Genomic DNA, 12418 nt, shown 5'->3' with positions numbered 1-12418 from the left:
TCTACATTTGTTTGAGGATCTTGACAAGACAGACGAAGCAAGATTTGCCTTAACCAATAGCTTTAGTTTAAAAACTTGTTTAAAAGAGGTCATCATTTTTGCAAATTTCTTTTGGTGACGCTAGTGGTGCAAAAATGACACACTTCACCTTTAATCTTATTTGAGTCAGATGAACGGTGTATTATATATAAGTGAAAACGTTTTCATTAAGGATGGAATTTTGCCCGACCCTTCTGGTGAACTACAATTACGTCAAGATCTCCCAGTCAGATTGGTCACTGACAGCATATAATAAAACATGGCAACATTTTCCCGTTCGGCAAGTCTGCCCCATGACGGGTTTGGACATGCTGGTATCGGAACTCTGAGAATAGGAAGAAAGTGGAAACAGGCTTGACGGGAATCCAGCTCCCGACTGTGGGAGTATCGTTCCAGCACTTTCCCATGAGAACTGTCATAACCTTCCAGGAGACTCTGGGGGTACCACAGGGATTTAAGAGAAGACATTGTAGGTGAACTACATTGTTGTACTTTGCACATGAGGGTGTGTGTTATCATATATCTATGCAGTATGTGTCTCTGTGACATTGTTGAACCCTGTTTGTTTCAGTGCATGAAAATTAGCTTAAGATGTTCAGATTCATTGAAATATCTCTGCAATGTTCTTTTTGCATATTCAAATATTTGAACCTACTTTTGCCATTTAGTTCAAGGAATAGTTTGCCCTGTCATCATTTAATCACCCTCTTGCAATCCCAGATGTGTGGAACTTACTTTTACCTAAAGATTTTTAAAAGAATTTCTCAGCTCTTTTGGACCCTCCTAAGCACTCTTCTCTCATTAGAGTTATTCTTTTGTTTTGGGCAATTCACATTCTTCATGCATATCGACACCTACTGGGCAGTGAGGAGAGGTTATATAAAAAAGGACTTAGTGATTGTTCACCCAAAAATGAATATTCTCTCATCATTTACTCACCCTCATGCCAACCCAGATGTGTATGTCTTTCTTCAGCAGAACACAAACGAAGATTTTTAGAAGAACATCTCAGCTCTGTAGGTCCATACAATGTAAGAGGATCGTGATCAATTTAAAGCTCCAAAAAGCACAGACAGCCATTGTAAAAGTAATTCATACAACTTCAGTGGTTAATTAATGTCTTCAGAAGAGATATGATAGCTTTGGTTGAGAAATAGATCAATATTTAATTGTTTAACTACTGGTCGCTTTCCGATGTGTGTTCGTGAATGGACCCAGTTCACGCCGGCTAATCGCATGATGTAAACGTGTTGGCATGTTCGAATGAAAGCAAGACCACTGAAGCTTGTGAGAGGCAGCATGAACTGATTCCCCTCTTGGACGCACAACAAAGTGTGACTGGAAATAAACAATTATAGTGAAAAGGACTTAAATGTTGATCTGTTTCTCACCCAAAGTGAACGTATCTCTTTAGAAAACATTAATTTAATCACTGGAGTCAGACTGCTTACTTTTACTACAACTGTTTGTGCTTTTTTGAGCATTAAAGTGCTGATCACCATGCACTTGCATTGTATGGACCCACAGTAAAGGATGAGATAATTTTTATTTTTAGGTGAGTGTGGCAGTGGGGGCGTGGTCAAGCGCCCGTCCGGGAGAGAAAAGCGGTAAGGGCGCTCACACCTGAGCTAAATTATGTCTAACACCTGTCTCTAACTGCAATAGCTTGAGGAGAGCGGCATAAAAAGCAGCAGCAACAGAGCCCAGGAGACAGCCCGACACGAAGGCCAAGAAGCTATTGTGTTATATTAGTGTGTGAATTAGTGTGTGAGAATTAAAAACAACCTTACCTGAACCCTGTTGCTGTTTCCGTCCCTTCCTCACTGGAAACTTGTTACAGTGAGCTATTCCTTTTATTTAAATCATGATGTTTTAATAATTTTGTTAATTAATAACCAATGCAAGCAGTTTGTCCTGAAGGAATTAGTTTAACTCAGCTGGATCACATTCAATCTATACTGGTGTAAAACACTTTGAAGCCTAAAGGTTTAAGCAGAATTTTCCCTTGTTGTGCTGGAAATCCTGTTATGGTATTTTGAGAAACTGCATATTTCAGCAGCATTGACAAATAACTAACAATATTAAAAAAGTGCTTGTTGTTTATTGAACCCTGGTTGCATGTTATGTTTCGACGGAAAAGGAGGAATGAGATTCATTCGAAAGGATCCGGTGTCCAGTTGCAGGGGGTGTAAGGGAGATGTCCCTGACCACTGCCCCACCATCAGGAGATGTTCCGGGATTAATGGGCCAAAAAATCTGTGATAGGTGGCTCCCGCTGATGACCCTGTAACTGGACCTGTGCATCTGATTAATATTTTGTGGGACTAGTGACAACTGTGAAGGGCAGTTAGCATCCAGAAGACTGTCAGGAAAGACATCTTGAAGACTGTCAGGAAAGACTTACTGACAGCAGGAAAGTATGCACTAGGGTGGGCAAGCTAGTCACCTAACCCGCAGGTTGTCAAACAGGGATAACCTGACCAAATCACATTACAAGAAAAACAGCCCAGTGGTCCTCCAAGAAGTGGGTTGGAAAATGGACCAATTAGGATGGACTCTACGGACATGATGTGAATGGCTATGATAATGAGCAAAGTGTGGATGAGGATATTGACTTACAAGGGGATATGGGTTCATCAAGGAAGGATAAAATGTGGTGGGAACAGCTAGAAACAAACTTGCACTGCTGCAGCAGGTCAGACAAGAAAGATACAGAGCCCAGTTGAGCACCACAAAGCTTCTGAATCAACTGTTGTGGAGAAGCACCAAGAAGACCAGTACCACCAGCAGGACAAGTCATGCCCACGAGGTGAGCTGCAGGAGGATACAACTTTCAACCCTCAGACAAGACAATGAAAAGGAGCCAGGGTGAAGGAAACTAATTAATTGACCAAGATCTAACGATAATGAAGCATGGAGCAGACTAGACCAGGACCTGTGCTCCACCTTGGAGAATGCCCTCAGTGGAAAGGTGGCATAAGTGCTAGGTTGTCAGTTTTGAGGAAGGCAGAAGTAATTCAATTGCGGAGAGTAAGGATGGCCCATGAGAAGATGAAATTCATCAAGGTTAATTTTTTCAATTTGCCAGAAAGATTCTCTAAGAGAAGAGGAGTGGAAAGCTGGTGATGCAGAAGCAAGATCTAGAAGATGCAGAACATTAAGCTACAAGTTGTTCCCCATAAAGACAGTAAAGGATGAGATAATTTTTATTTTTAGGTGAGCTATTCCTTTTATTTAAATCATGATGTTTTAATAATTTTGTTAATTAATAACCAATGCAAGCAGTTTGTCCTTAAGGAATTAGTTTCACTCAGCTGGATCACATTCAATCTATACAACTTTTAACCCTCAGACAAGACAATGAAAAGGAGCCAGGGTGAAGGAAACTAATTAATTGACCAAGATCTTACGATAATGAAGCATGGAGCAGACTAGACCAGGACATGTGCTCCACCTTGGAGAATGCCCTCAGTGGAAGGGTGGCATAAGTGCTAGGTTGTCAGTTTTGAAGAAGGCAGAAGTAATTCAGTTGCGGAGAATAAGGATGGCCCATGAGAAGATGAAATTCATCAAGGATCCTTTTTTTCAATTTGCCAGAAAGCTTCTCTAAGAGAAGAGGAGTGGAAAGCTGGTGATGCTGAAGCAAGATCTAGAAGATGCAGAACATTAAACAACAAGTTGATCCCCATAAAAACAGCCTGCTAGGCTTACTCGGAAATGTCCCACACTAGTGGAGACAGTAGTGGGATATGATGTAGCTCCACCTAAGTTGAGTGAGATAAGGCAATTGGTAGAAAAAGCCAGGGCAACTTCAGCACCGGGCCCAAACTGGATGCCTCATAGGTTGTATAACAGGTGCTCAACAGTTCTTAAACTGTTGTGGAGAGTGAGTTGCCTAGAAGAAGCATTGCATACCCCTGGAATGGCAAAGGGCAGTGGCCAACTTAATTCCCAAAGAATGTGGAGGGAAAGATTTTCTTTTCAGTGGCAGCAAGGAGGATGTCTGATTACCTCCTGAAGAATGGATACATAGACACAAGCTGCCAGAAGGCAGGCGTACCAAGTTTTACTGGATGTTTGAAGCATGTGTCAATAATATGGGAGCACATCCAGTCTGCCAAGACAGAAAAAAAAGACCTCCATGTAGTCTGGTTGGACCTGGCAAATGCCTATGGATCAGTTCCACATCAGCTCATCATATTTGCACTGGAGTTTTTCCATGTTTCACAGTGAATTAAGATCTTGGTACATAGTTAATATGGGGACATGAAAATATGTCATGCAACACAGGAGTAATCTAGTAAACTGGTTGGCAGCAACTGGATAAAGGATAAAGAAATGGGATGTTCAATCCTGTTCAAAGCTGCATTTGAGATCATCCTCATTGGTGCCAGACAGATGGCCTGAGGAATGCATGCACAGTCTGGGGTGAGATTGCCAGCACTGAGCAGCTATATGGATTGTGTCACAAGCATCCTCCAGACTGCTGCATGTACAAACCAACTATTTAAACACTGGAAGAGCTTTCGGCCTGGGCCAGGATGAAGATCAAGTCATCAAAATTGCATATCCTTTCTATTCTTAAGGGAATTAGAGGTGACCAGATATTGTTTGAGGTAGATGGTGAAAATTTTTTAGTGTTGAATGAGCAGCCCATTTGATTTTAGAGAAGTAGTTACAGTATGTACACTGATGTCATTCATAGAGTGATAGTTATAAGTTGCCTTAATACTTAATACATTTCTCTTTAGTTGCATATGACACAGAAACCGGATCTGTGACGTTGCATTTTCCGTTGAATCTCATAAAGTGTCACATGGATGCTCCTCGAGTTGCTATAAATGTTTAAATATGCTTAAGAGTATAAAATGGTCTTTGTGTTTAGTCTGTATGGATAAGTGTCATGTGTGCAATTTATGAGACATCTGTTTGTTTGTTAAGGATCATGATACGGTTTATTAATTGTCAATGAGAATATCCAATTTGCAATGTAACATTGATAGAACTTTTTATCTATAGTTCAAATAGATTTTATCCCCCTGTCAATGTAATATTTATGGGTACTTTGTATTATGATTTATGTTACTAAAAACATGTTTGCTTAATTCCTGCAATTTGTACATTTGTAACAGTGTGGGTATGTTGCTGGAAACTAAAAGTGGTTGTGAACACAGGGTTAGAAATCTTTAAAGAGTAACCATCAAAGAATTTCAAAAGGAAAAGTGTGTACTATTTGAAGCATAACTATTTTCTCCTATCCCAGGCTAGTATATTAAGTCAACAAGTTATGGAGTGGTGGTGGCGTAGTGGCTAAAGCACAGGGCTGTTAATCAGGAGGTTGCTGGTTCGATCCTCACAGCCACCACCATTGTGTCCTCGAGCAAGGCACTTAACTCCAGGTTGTTCCGGGGGGATTGTCCCTGTAATAAGTGTACTGTAAGTCGCTTTGTATAAAAGCGTCTGCCAAATGCATAAATGTAAATGTAAACCATAAGTAAGCCATAAGTAGGTTTATGTCCCCAAAAAGTGTAAACACTGTGCCACTTTCAAAACATTGTTTATTTGAGCATCCCGACCAACCCAACACAGTATCAATGCCATGAGTTTGTGGTGAGACAAAAGGTACTATCTGTAACAACCAATGGAAAATAGGGGGAACATCATAATTTTGCTCACTGGTTCCCAGACACGGAGTCGCCTAGTCCTCGACCACTCCTCTACCCTCTGGCGTACTACAGCCACTCCTCCCCGGAGCAAACCCTGGTGGATAAAACGCCCCTCCACGTTCTGGCAGCCAGTAGCGAACCCCTCCACCGGCTCCATAGCTCCAGGCGGCCGGCAGTGACTCCTCCATCCACCGGTGGACGACCGCGTCTGCTCCTTTGGGCGGACGGCAGTGGCGAGGACTCCATGACAGCGCATCCCTCCTCCTTCCCAGGCACCAATGTAACAAGGTTTAAATGGGCAAGGAGGAGGCTGGAAAAGGCTGAACAGTCAAAATAATGTTTAATGAAAACTTAAAAAGACACAAACATAAATGCACATGACAGCTGAATGTGGCTCTCTCTCTCCTGAACTGCCACATCCGGCTCGGCTTTATCCCTCTCCTCGGCTGATTAGCCCGATTGGGGGCCGGCCGTGTGCACTCATCCTCCTCATTATCACAGTGTCCAATTTCAAATCTGTTGAAAACCACCAGTACACTATAATTTCTGTTGAGCTGTGGGTTTAATTCACTGGGTACCCACATGCTAATAAAATGTGTACCTTGAAGTTGCTTTGGTTGAATGCATCTGACAAATTAATATACAATGTGTAAATGCAATGCAATTCTGTTCACTATGAGCATTTTGATGTATTTTGATGACATGCACACTTGGCTTTTGGCCACTTACCCATAAGCTTTCAAACAAACAAAGAGCATAAAAGACCCAATTTGCAGAGACTTTTCCCAATAATAACTCCCCCTTAAATACTCAGCACACCCATGACATGCATTTGTCGTTCATTCATTTGAATGAATTCATATTCTCAAGATGGCGCCGAGTATGGCTGCTGCGTTGCGAGCTCCGTTACAACACTGCGGTTTATTGTTTGTTTTGTTTACAGTTCTTTGTTTCTTTGTCTTGGATGTTGTCTGCCTTATTGTTTACGACAGACAAACGCTTTTGGACATTAGTTCTACAATCACACATCGAAAACCGGACTTCAAATTCCTTAATGCCGACCGCTGTTTACAAACACGCCGGTGGAGCCTCTGTCTGTGCTGCTTCGGCCGCTGAAGCGCAGAAGGAAAAGAGGAAAACGAGCCGGCGTTCTCATCAGAGTAAGGCGTCGTGCAAATCGACCCCGCTACCCAGTATACTACTGGCAAATGTTCAGTCTCTGGACAACAAACTCTGCGAGCTGAGAGCGCGGATCTCTTTCCAACGAGAGGCGAGGACTGCTGCGTTATGTGCCTTACAGAAACCTGGCTGTCTACGGAGATTCCAGACTTCGGCCACCGAAATCACGGGCTTTTCCGTGCACCGGCGGACAGAGCGAAAGACCTCTCTGGTAAAAGCAGAGGTGGTGGTGTATGTTTTATGATCAACAAATCATGGTGTGATCAGAGGAACGTACATTTCATCAAGTCTTTTTGCTCTCCTGATCTGGAATATCTCATGCTTCTGTGTCGACCATTCTGGCTACGAGGGAATTCACAGCGGTTATCATCACAGCTGTGTACATCCCCCGCAAGCCGACACAGACCGGGCACTCAGGGAACTGTATGGGTGTATAAGTGAGCAGGAAACCGCGCACCCTGAGGCTGCGTTCATTGTTGCCGGGGACTTTAACAAAGCCAACTTCAAAGCAATACGCCCCAAAATACCACCAACACATAAAGTTCAACACACGAGGGGACCGGGTTTTGGATCATTGTTACTCTCCCTTCGGGAAGGCTACAAATCCCTCCCCGCCCCCATTTGGCAAATCGGACCATTCTTCCGTTCTGCTTCTGCCCGCTTACAGGCAGAAACTGAAACAGGAAGCACCCACCCTCAGAACGATCCAGTGCTGGTCGGACCAATCAGACTCTGCGCTACAAGACTGTTTTGATCACGCGGACTGGGAGATGTTCGGTCCGCCTCTGATGACGACATCGAGGTTTACGCTGACAGCGTAGCGTGTTTCATCAGGAAGTGCGTAGAGGGCGTTGTTCGACCAAAACTATCACGGATATACCCCAACCAGAAACCATGGGTTAACTGGCGATGTTACGCGGCACTCACTGCGCGGACCTCCGCTTTAATTCTCCTAACACGGAGGGCGTAAACAAGCCAGTTATGCCCTCCGTAACACTATCAGTGCAGCTAAGCGCCAGTACAGGCACAAGCTTGAAGGCCAGTTCAACACCACTGACTCTAGAAGTATGTGGCAGGGAATTAACACAATCACGGACTACAAGCGGAATAAAGTCTCCGCCATGAACACCGCTGCATCTCTCCGGACGAACTTAATACATTTTATGCTCGTTTTGAGGACAGTAACACCGCCCTCGCGGAGAGAGCACTTCGCTGCTGGCGCTACAGAGGTTGATTCACTCTCCGTCTCTGTTGTGGATGTAACCCGATCATTCCGACGGGTGAACATCCGTAAAGCCGCGGTCCAGAGCGGCATTCGGGCGGCGTCATCAGAGCGTCTGGCGAATCAACTGGCTGGTGTTTTTCACGGACATTTTCAATCTGTCCCTCTCCCTGTCTGTAGTCCCCACATGCTTCAAAACATCAACCATTGTGCCTGTACCGAAGCAAGCTATAATCACATGCTTAAATGACTGGCGTCCTGTTGCTCTGACCCCCATCATCAGCAAATGCTTCGAGAGGTTAATCAGAGATCACATCTGCTCTGTTCTGCCCCCTCTTTGGACCCATTGCAGTTTGCCTACCGCAACAACCGCTCCACTGATGATGCCATTGCATCTACAATACACACTGCTCTCTCCCACCTGGAAAAAGGAACACATATGTGAGAATGCTGTTTGTAGACTACAGCTCAGCATTCAACACCATAGTGCCCTCCAAGCTTGATGAGAAACTCCGGGCTCTGGGCTTAAACAGCTCGCTGTGCAGCTGGATCCTGGATTTCCTGTCAGGCAGACGTCAGGTGGTTAGAATGGGCAGCAACACCTCCTCATCACTGACCCTCAACACTGGAGCCCGCAGGTGTGTTCTCAGCCCACTCCTGTATTCCCTGTACACACATGACTGTGTGGCAACACATAGCTCCAATGCCATCATTAAGTTTGCTGACGATACTGACGGTGGTAGGTCTGATCACTGACAATGATGAAAGAGCCTACAGAGAGGAGGTGCACACTCTGACACGCTGGTGTCAGGAGCACAACCTCTCCCTCAGCGTCAGTAAAACCAAGGAGCTTGTTGTGGACTTCAGGAAGAAAGGCGGAGAACACAGCCCCATCACCATCAATGGAGCACCGGTGGAGAGAGTCAGCAGCTTCAAGTTCCTCGGTGTCCACATTACTGAGGAACTCACATGGTCCGTCCACACTGAGGCCGTTGTGAAGAAGGCTCACCAGCGCCTCTTCTTCCTGAGGCGGCTGAGGAAGTTTGGAATGAACCACCACATCCTCACGCGGTTCTACACCAGCACTGTAGAGAGCATCCTGACTGGCTGCATCACGCCTGGTACGGCAATAGCACCGCGCACAACTGCAAAGCCCTGCAAAGGGTGGTGCGAACTGCCAGGAACATCATCGGAGGTGAGCTTCCCTCCCTCCAGGACATATACACCAGGCGATTGTGTGAAAAAGCTCGGAGGATCATCAGAGACTCCAGTCACCCAAGTCATGGGCTGTTCTCACTGCTACCATCAGGCAGGCGGTATCGCAGCATCAGGACCCGCACCAGCCGACTACATGATAGCTTTTTCCCCAAGCAATCAGACTGTTGAACTCTTGATCTATCAGGATCAATAATTAGCACTGCACTTTATTAATCTATAATCTCACACTGGACTGTCAACATATTCTCCTCAATACAACTGCTATATATATATATATATACACATATATATTTCATATACTCCCACTTATTGTATTGTATTGTATATTCTGTTCTATATTCTGCATTGTATATAATTACTGTGTTGTGTAAGTATGTGTACATCTGATTTGTAAATTGTTTTGTGTAAGTATGTGTACATTTGATATGTAAATTGTTTTGTGTAAGTATGTTGTTTATTGTAATTGGTATATGTCTCGTCACTGTCATGACTGCTATGTTGCTCGGAACTGCACACAAGAATTTCACCTACTGTTGCACTTGTGTACATGGTAGTGTGACAATAAAGTGATTTGATTTGATTTGATTTGATTGATTTGGCCAACACACTTCTCTTTCTCTGTGATGTTATTGAAGTGAATGAGGAACAGGATGACAGTACAGGTTAGTCGTGCGTGTCCGGGTTGTGCCGTGTGCGTTAGCGTGTCTGGACTGATCCCGGATCCCAGGGGGGAGGTCCAGGGCGTGATGGAAGGGTGAGGGGGAGGGACGAGCCCAGCCTGCTGTGACTCACTGTTATCCCAATCTGGTTCTGCAAGAAGGATCACATAGCTTCACTTTTACATCCTCCTTTTCTACCATGTCCTTTATTTTCTTGTTGTTCTTCCCTTTTCATTTTGTCTACATCTGTGTATGCTTGTGTGTGTGTTTATATGGGTGGGCACCTTTTGAGGAGGAACAGTCGCCCCCAAAAATGAAAATTCATCATTTACTCATCCTCATGTTGTGACTTCCTTTCTACTTTGTAACATAAAAGGAGATTCTAGGCTGAATGTTAGCCTCAGTCACCCTTCACTTTCATTGTATGGAAAATGGATGCAATGTATAAGAGAAAAAAATATTGAGCTCGACATTGAATTTGAAGAAATATAGCACAAAATACAAAATATTAGTAACTGTATTCCGCTACAGTTACCGTTTAAATCATTGATAATCAGGTTACATTCATTACATACAAACATACATACAATGGTTACAGTCAAAAAGTACTGAAGAGATTACTTTGCATTTTATTGTCATTTGTTTCATTTAATATTAAGACTATTCAGTTGGAAAACATTTATCCATATAAACGATGCAATCTGAGGAGGTTTCGAACAGCAGTGAAACACTTTCTGAAGATGTGTTACATTTATTCAAGTTCATACTGTTGTGAGTGAAAAGGTGGATATGACATCATTGAGGAATTTTCCCTTGGGAGCTTAATAGAGGAGCTACATCACGTTTCTACAGCTTAACAAGAAAACAGTTAGAAATGCTTTGACAGATGAAACATAAATCCAGTAAATACACGATTATACACCTTGTCAATGTTTTTTATGAGGTTAGGGTATTTTTACAAGAAATGCTAACCTATGTAGCCTTTAACATCATATAGAAATCTACAACCAATATATCTATGACAAAAATGCACGTTGGAGCATAACTTTTTTCTCTAGAAAGACCTTTGATATTAGAGCTAAGATGTACTGCAAAAATCTTATTCTTAATGAGAATTTAAATATTGTTTTTCTGTAAAAATATAAAATATCCTTAAAGCATGTATTCTGTAATCTGTAGCAGAATTCTTTTTAAAAGTAACCCTCCCAATTCTGAGTATGGTTTACTGTAGTATAGCGCAGTATGGTATACTATCGTGTAGTGTGTTATACAATAGTAATGTATGGTGCAGTATAGTGTAGTCAGGGTTGGGAGGGTTACTTTTGAAATCTATTCAACTACAGAATACATGCTGTAAAATGTAATTTGTAATGTATTACATTAGATTACTCAAGGTCAGTATCATATTCTAAATACTTTGGATTATAGTAAGACAAAATACACGTTAAAAATACATTGTCTGAAAAACTTAAATATCTTAAGCATTGTTGTTTCTAAAACAAGATTCAAATTGATCTTGTTTTAAGGATTTTTTTATTTCATATATTTTTACAGGAAACAACACAAAAATTATTATCAAGAATATGATTTTTGCCCTAATATCAAAGGTCTTACTAGAATAAAGGATTTATGATCTAACGTGAATTTTCTTGATAACAAAATATGATCGTGCCTGGTAACATGTACATGTAAAATGGCTAGAAATAGCATTTTTGCTTAGCATAAAGCTGACAATTTAAACAAGGTTTATATCTATTTCTTCTGCTCTTACTTCAAACTTACTTCTCTGTCTGCTCGTATGAATGTAACACATCATAAGTAAGTGTTTCACCGCTGTTTATATGCACTTTGGATCACATCATTTATATGTATAAAAGTTTTCCATCTGAAAAAACTAAATATTCAATTAAACAAATGACAATAAACTGCAAAGTAATCTCTACAGTAATCAAAATACTGTATTCTAATTACCAGTGATTTAAATTGTAACTGCAGTGAAATACAGTTACTTATATTTTGTATTTTAAAATACATAATCCCGTTACATGTATTCAATTACTCCCCAACACTGAGTGTAGTATAGCACAATAAAGTATAGTAGTACCATATAGCATAGAATAGAATAGTGCAGTATGGTATAGTACAGTTTAGTACACAGTAGTATAGTAGAGTGCAGAATAGTGCCTTAAAGTACAGTACACTATATTATATTATAGAACCATATGGAATAGTATAGTTCATTATGGCCTAGTGAAGTGTAGTATAATATTGTCATGAACACGGGTGAAGGCGCCTCCTCCTCGAGCCTCCGGAGATCGCATTCACCCGAATACTGATTACTCACCCCATCTGTTGCTTATTACCTCACTCTATTTAATCACGTCTGTTTGTTCCCTCCTTGCGAAGTCTTGTTTAGCCCCGGCGACATTTCCAAG

This window comes from Xyrauchen texanus, chromosome 35 (assembly GCF_025860055.1).
Source record: "Xyrauchen texanus isolate HMW12.3.18 chromosome 35, RBS_HiC_50CHRs, whole genome shotgun sequence".
Taxonomy (NCBI): domain Eukaryota; kingdom Metazoa; phylum Chordata; class Actinopteri; order Cypriniformes; family Catostomidae; genus Xyrauchen; species Xyrauchen texanus.
This window is presented reverse-complemented; position numbering follows the sequence as displayed.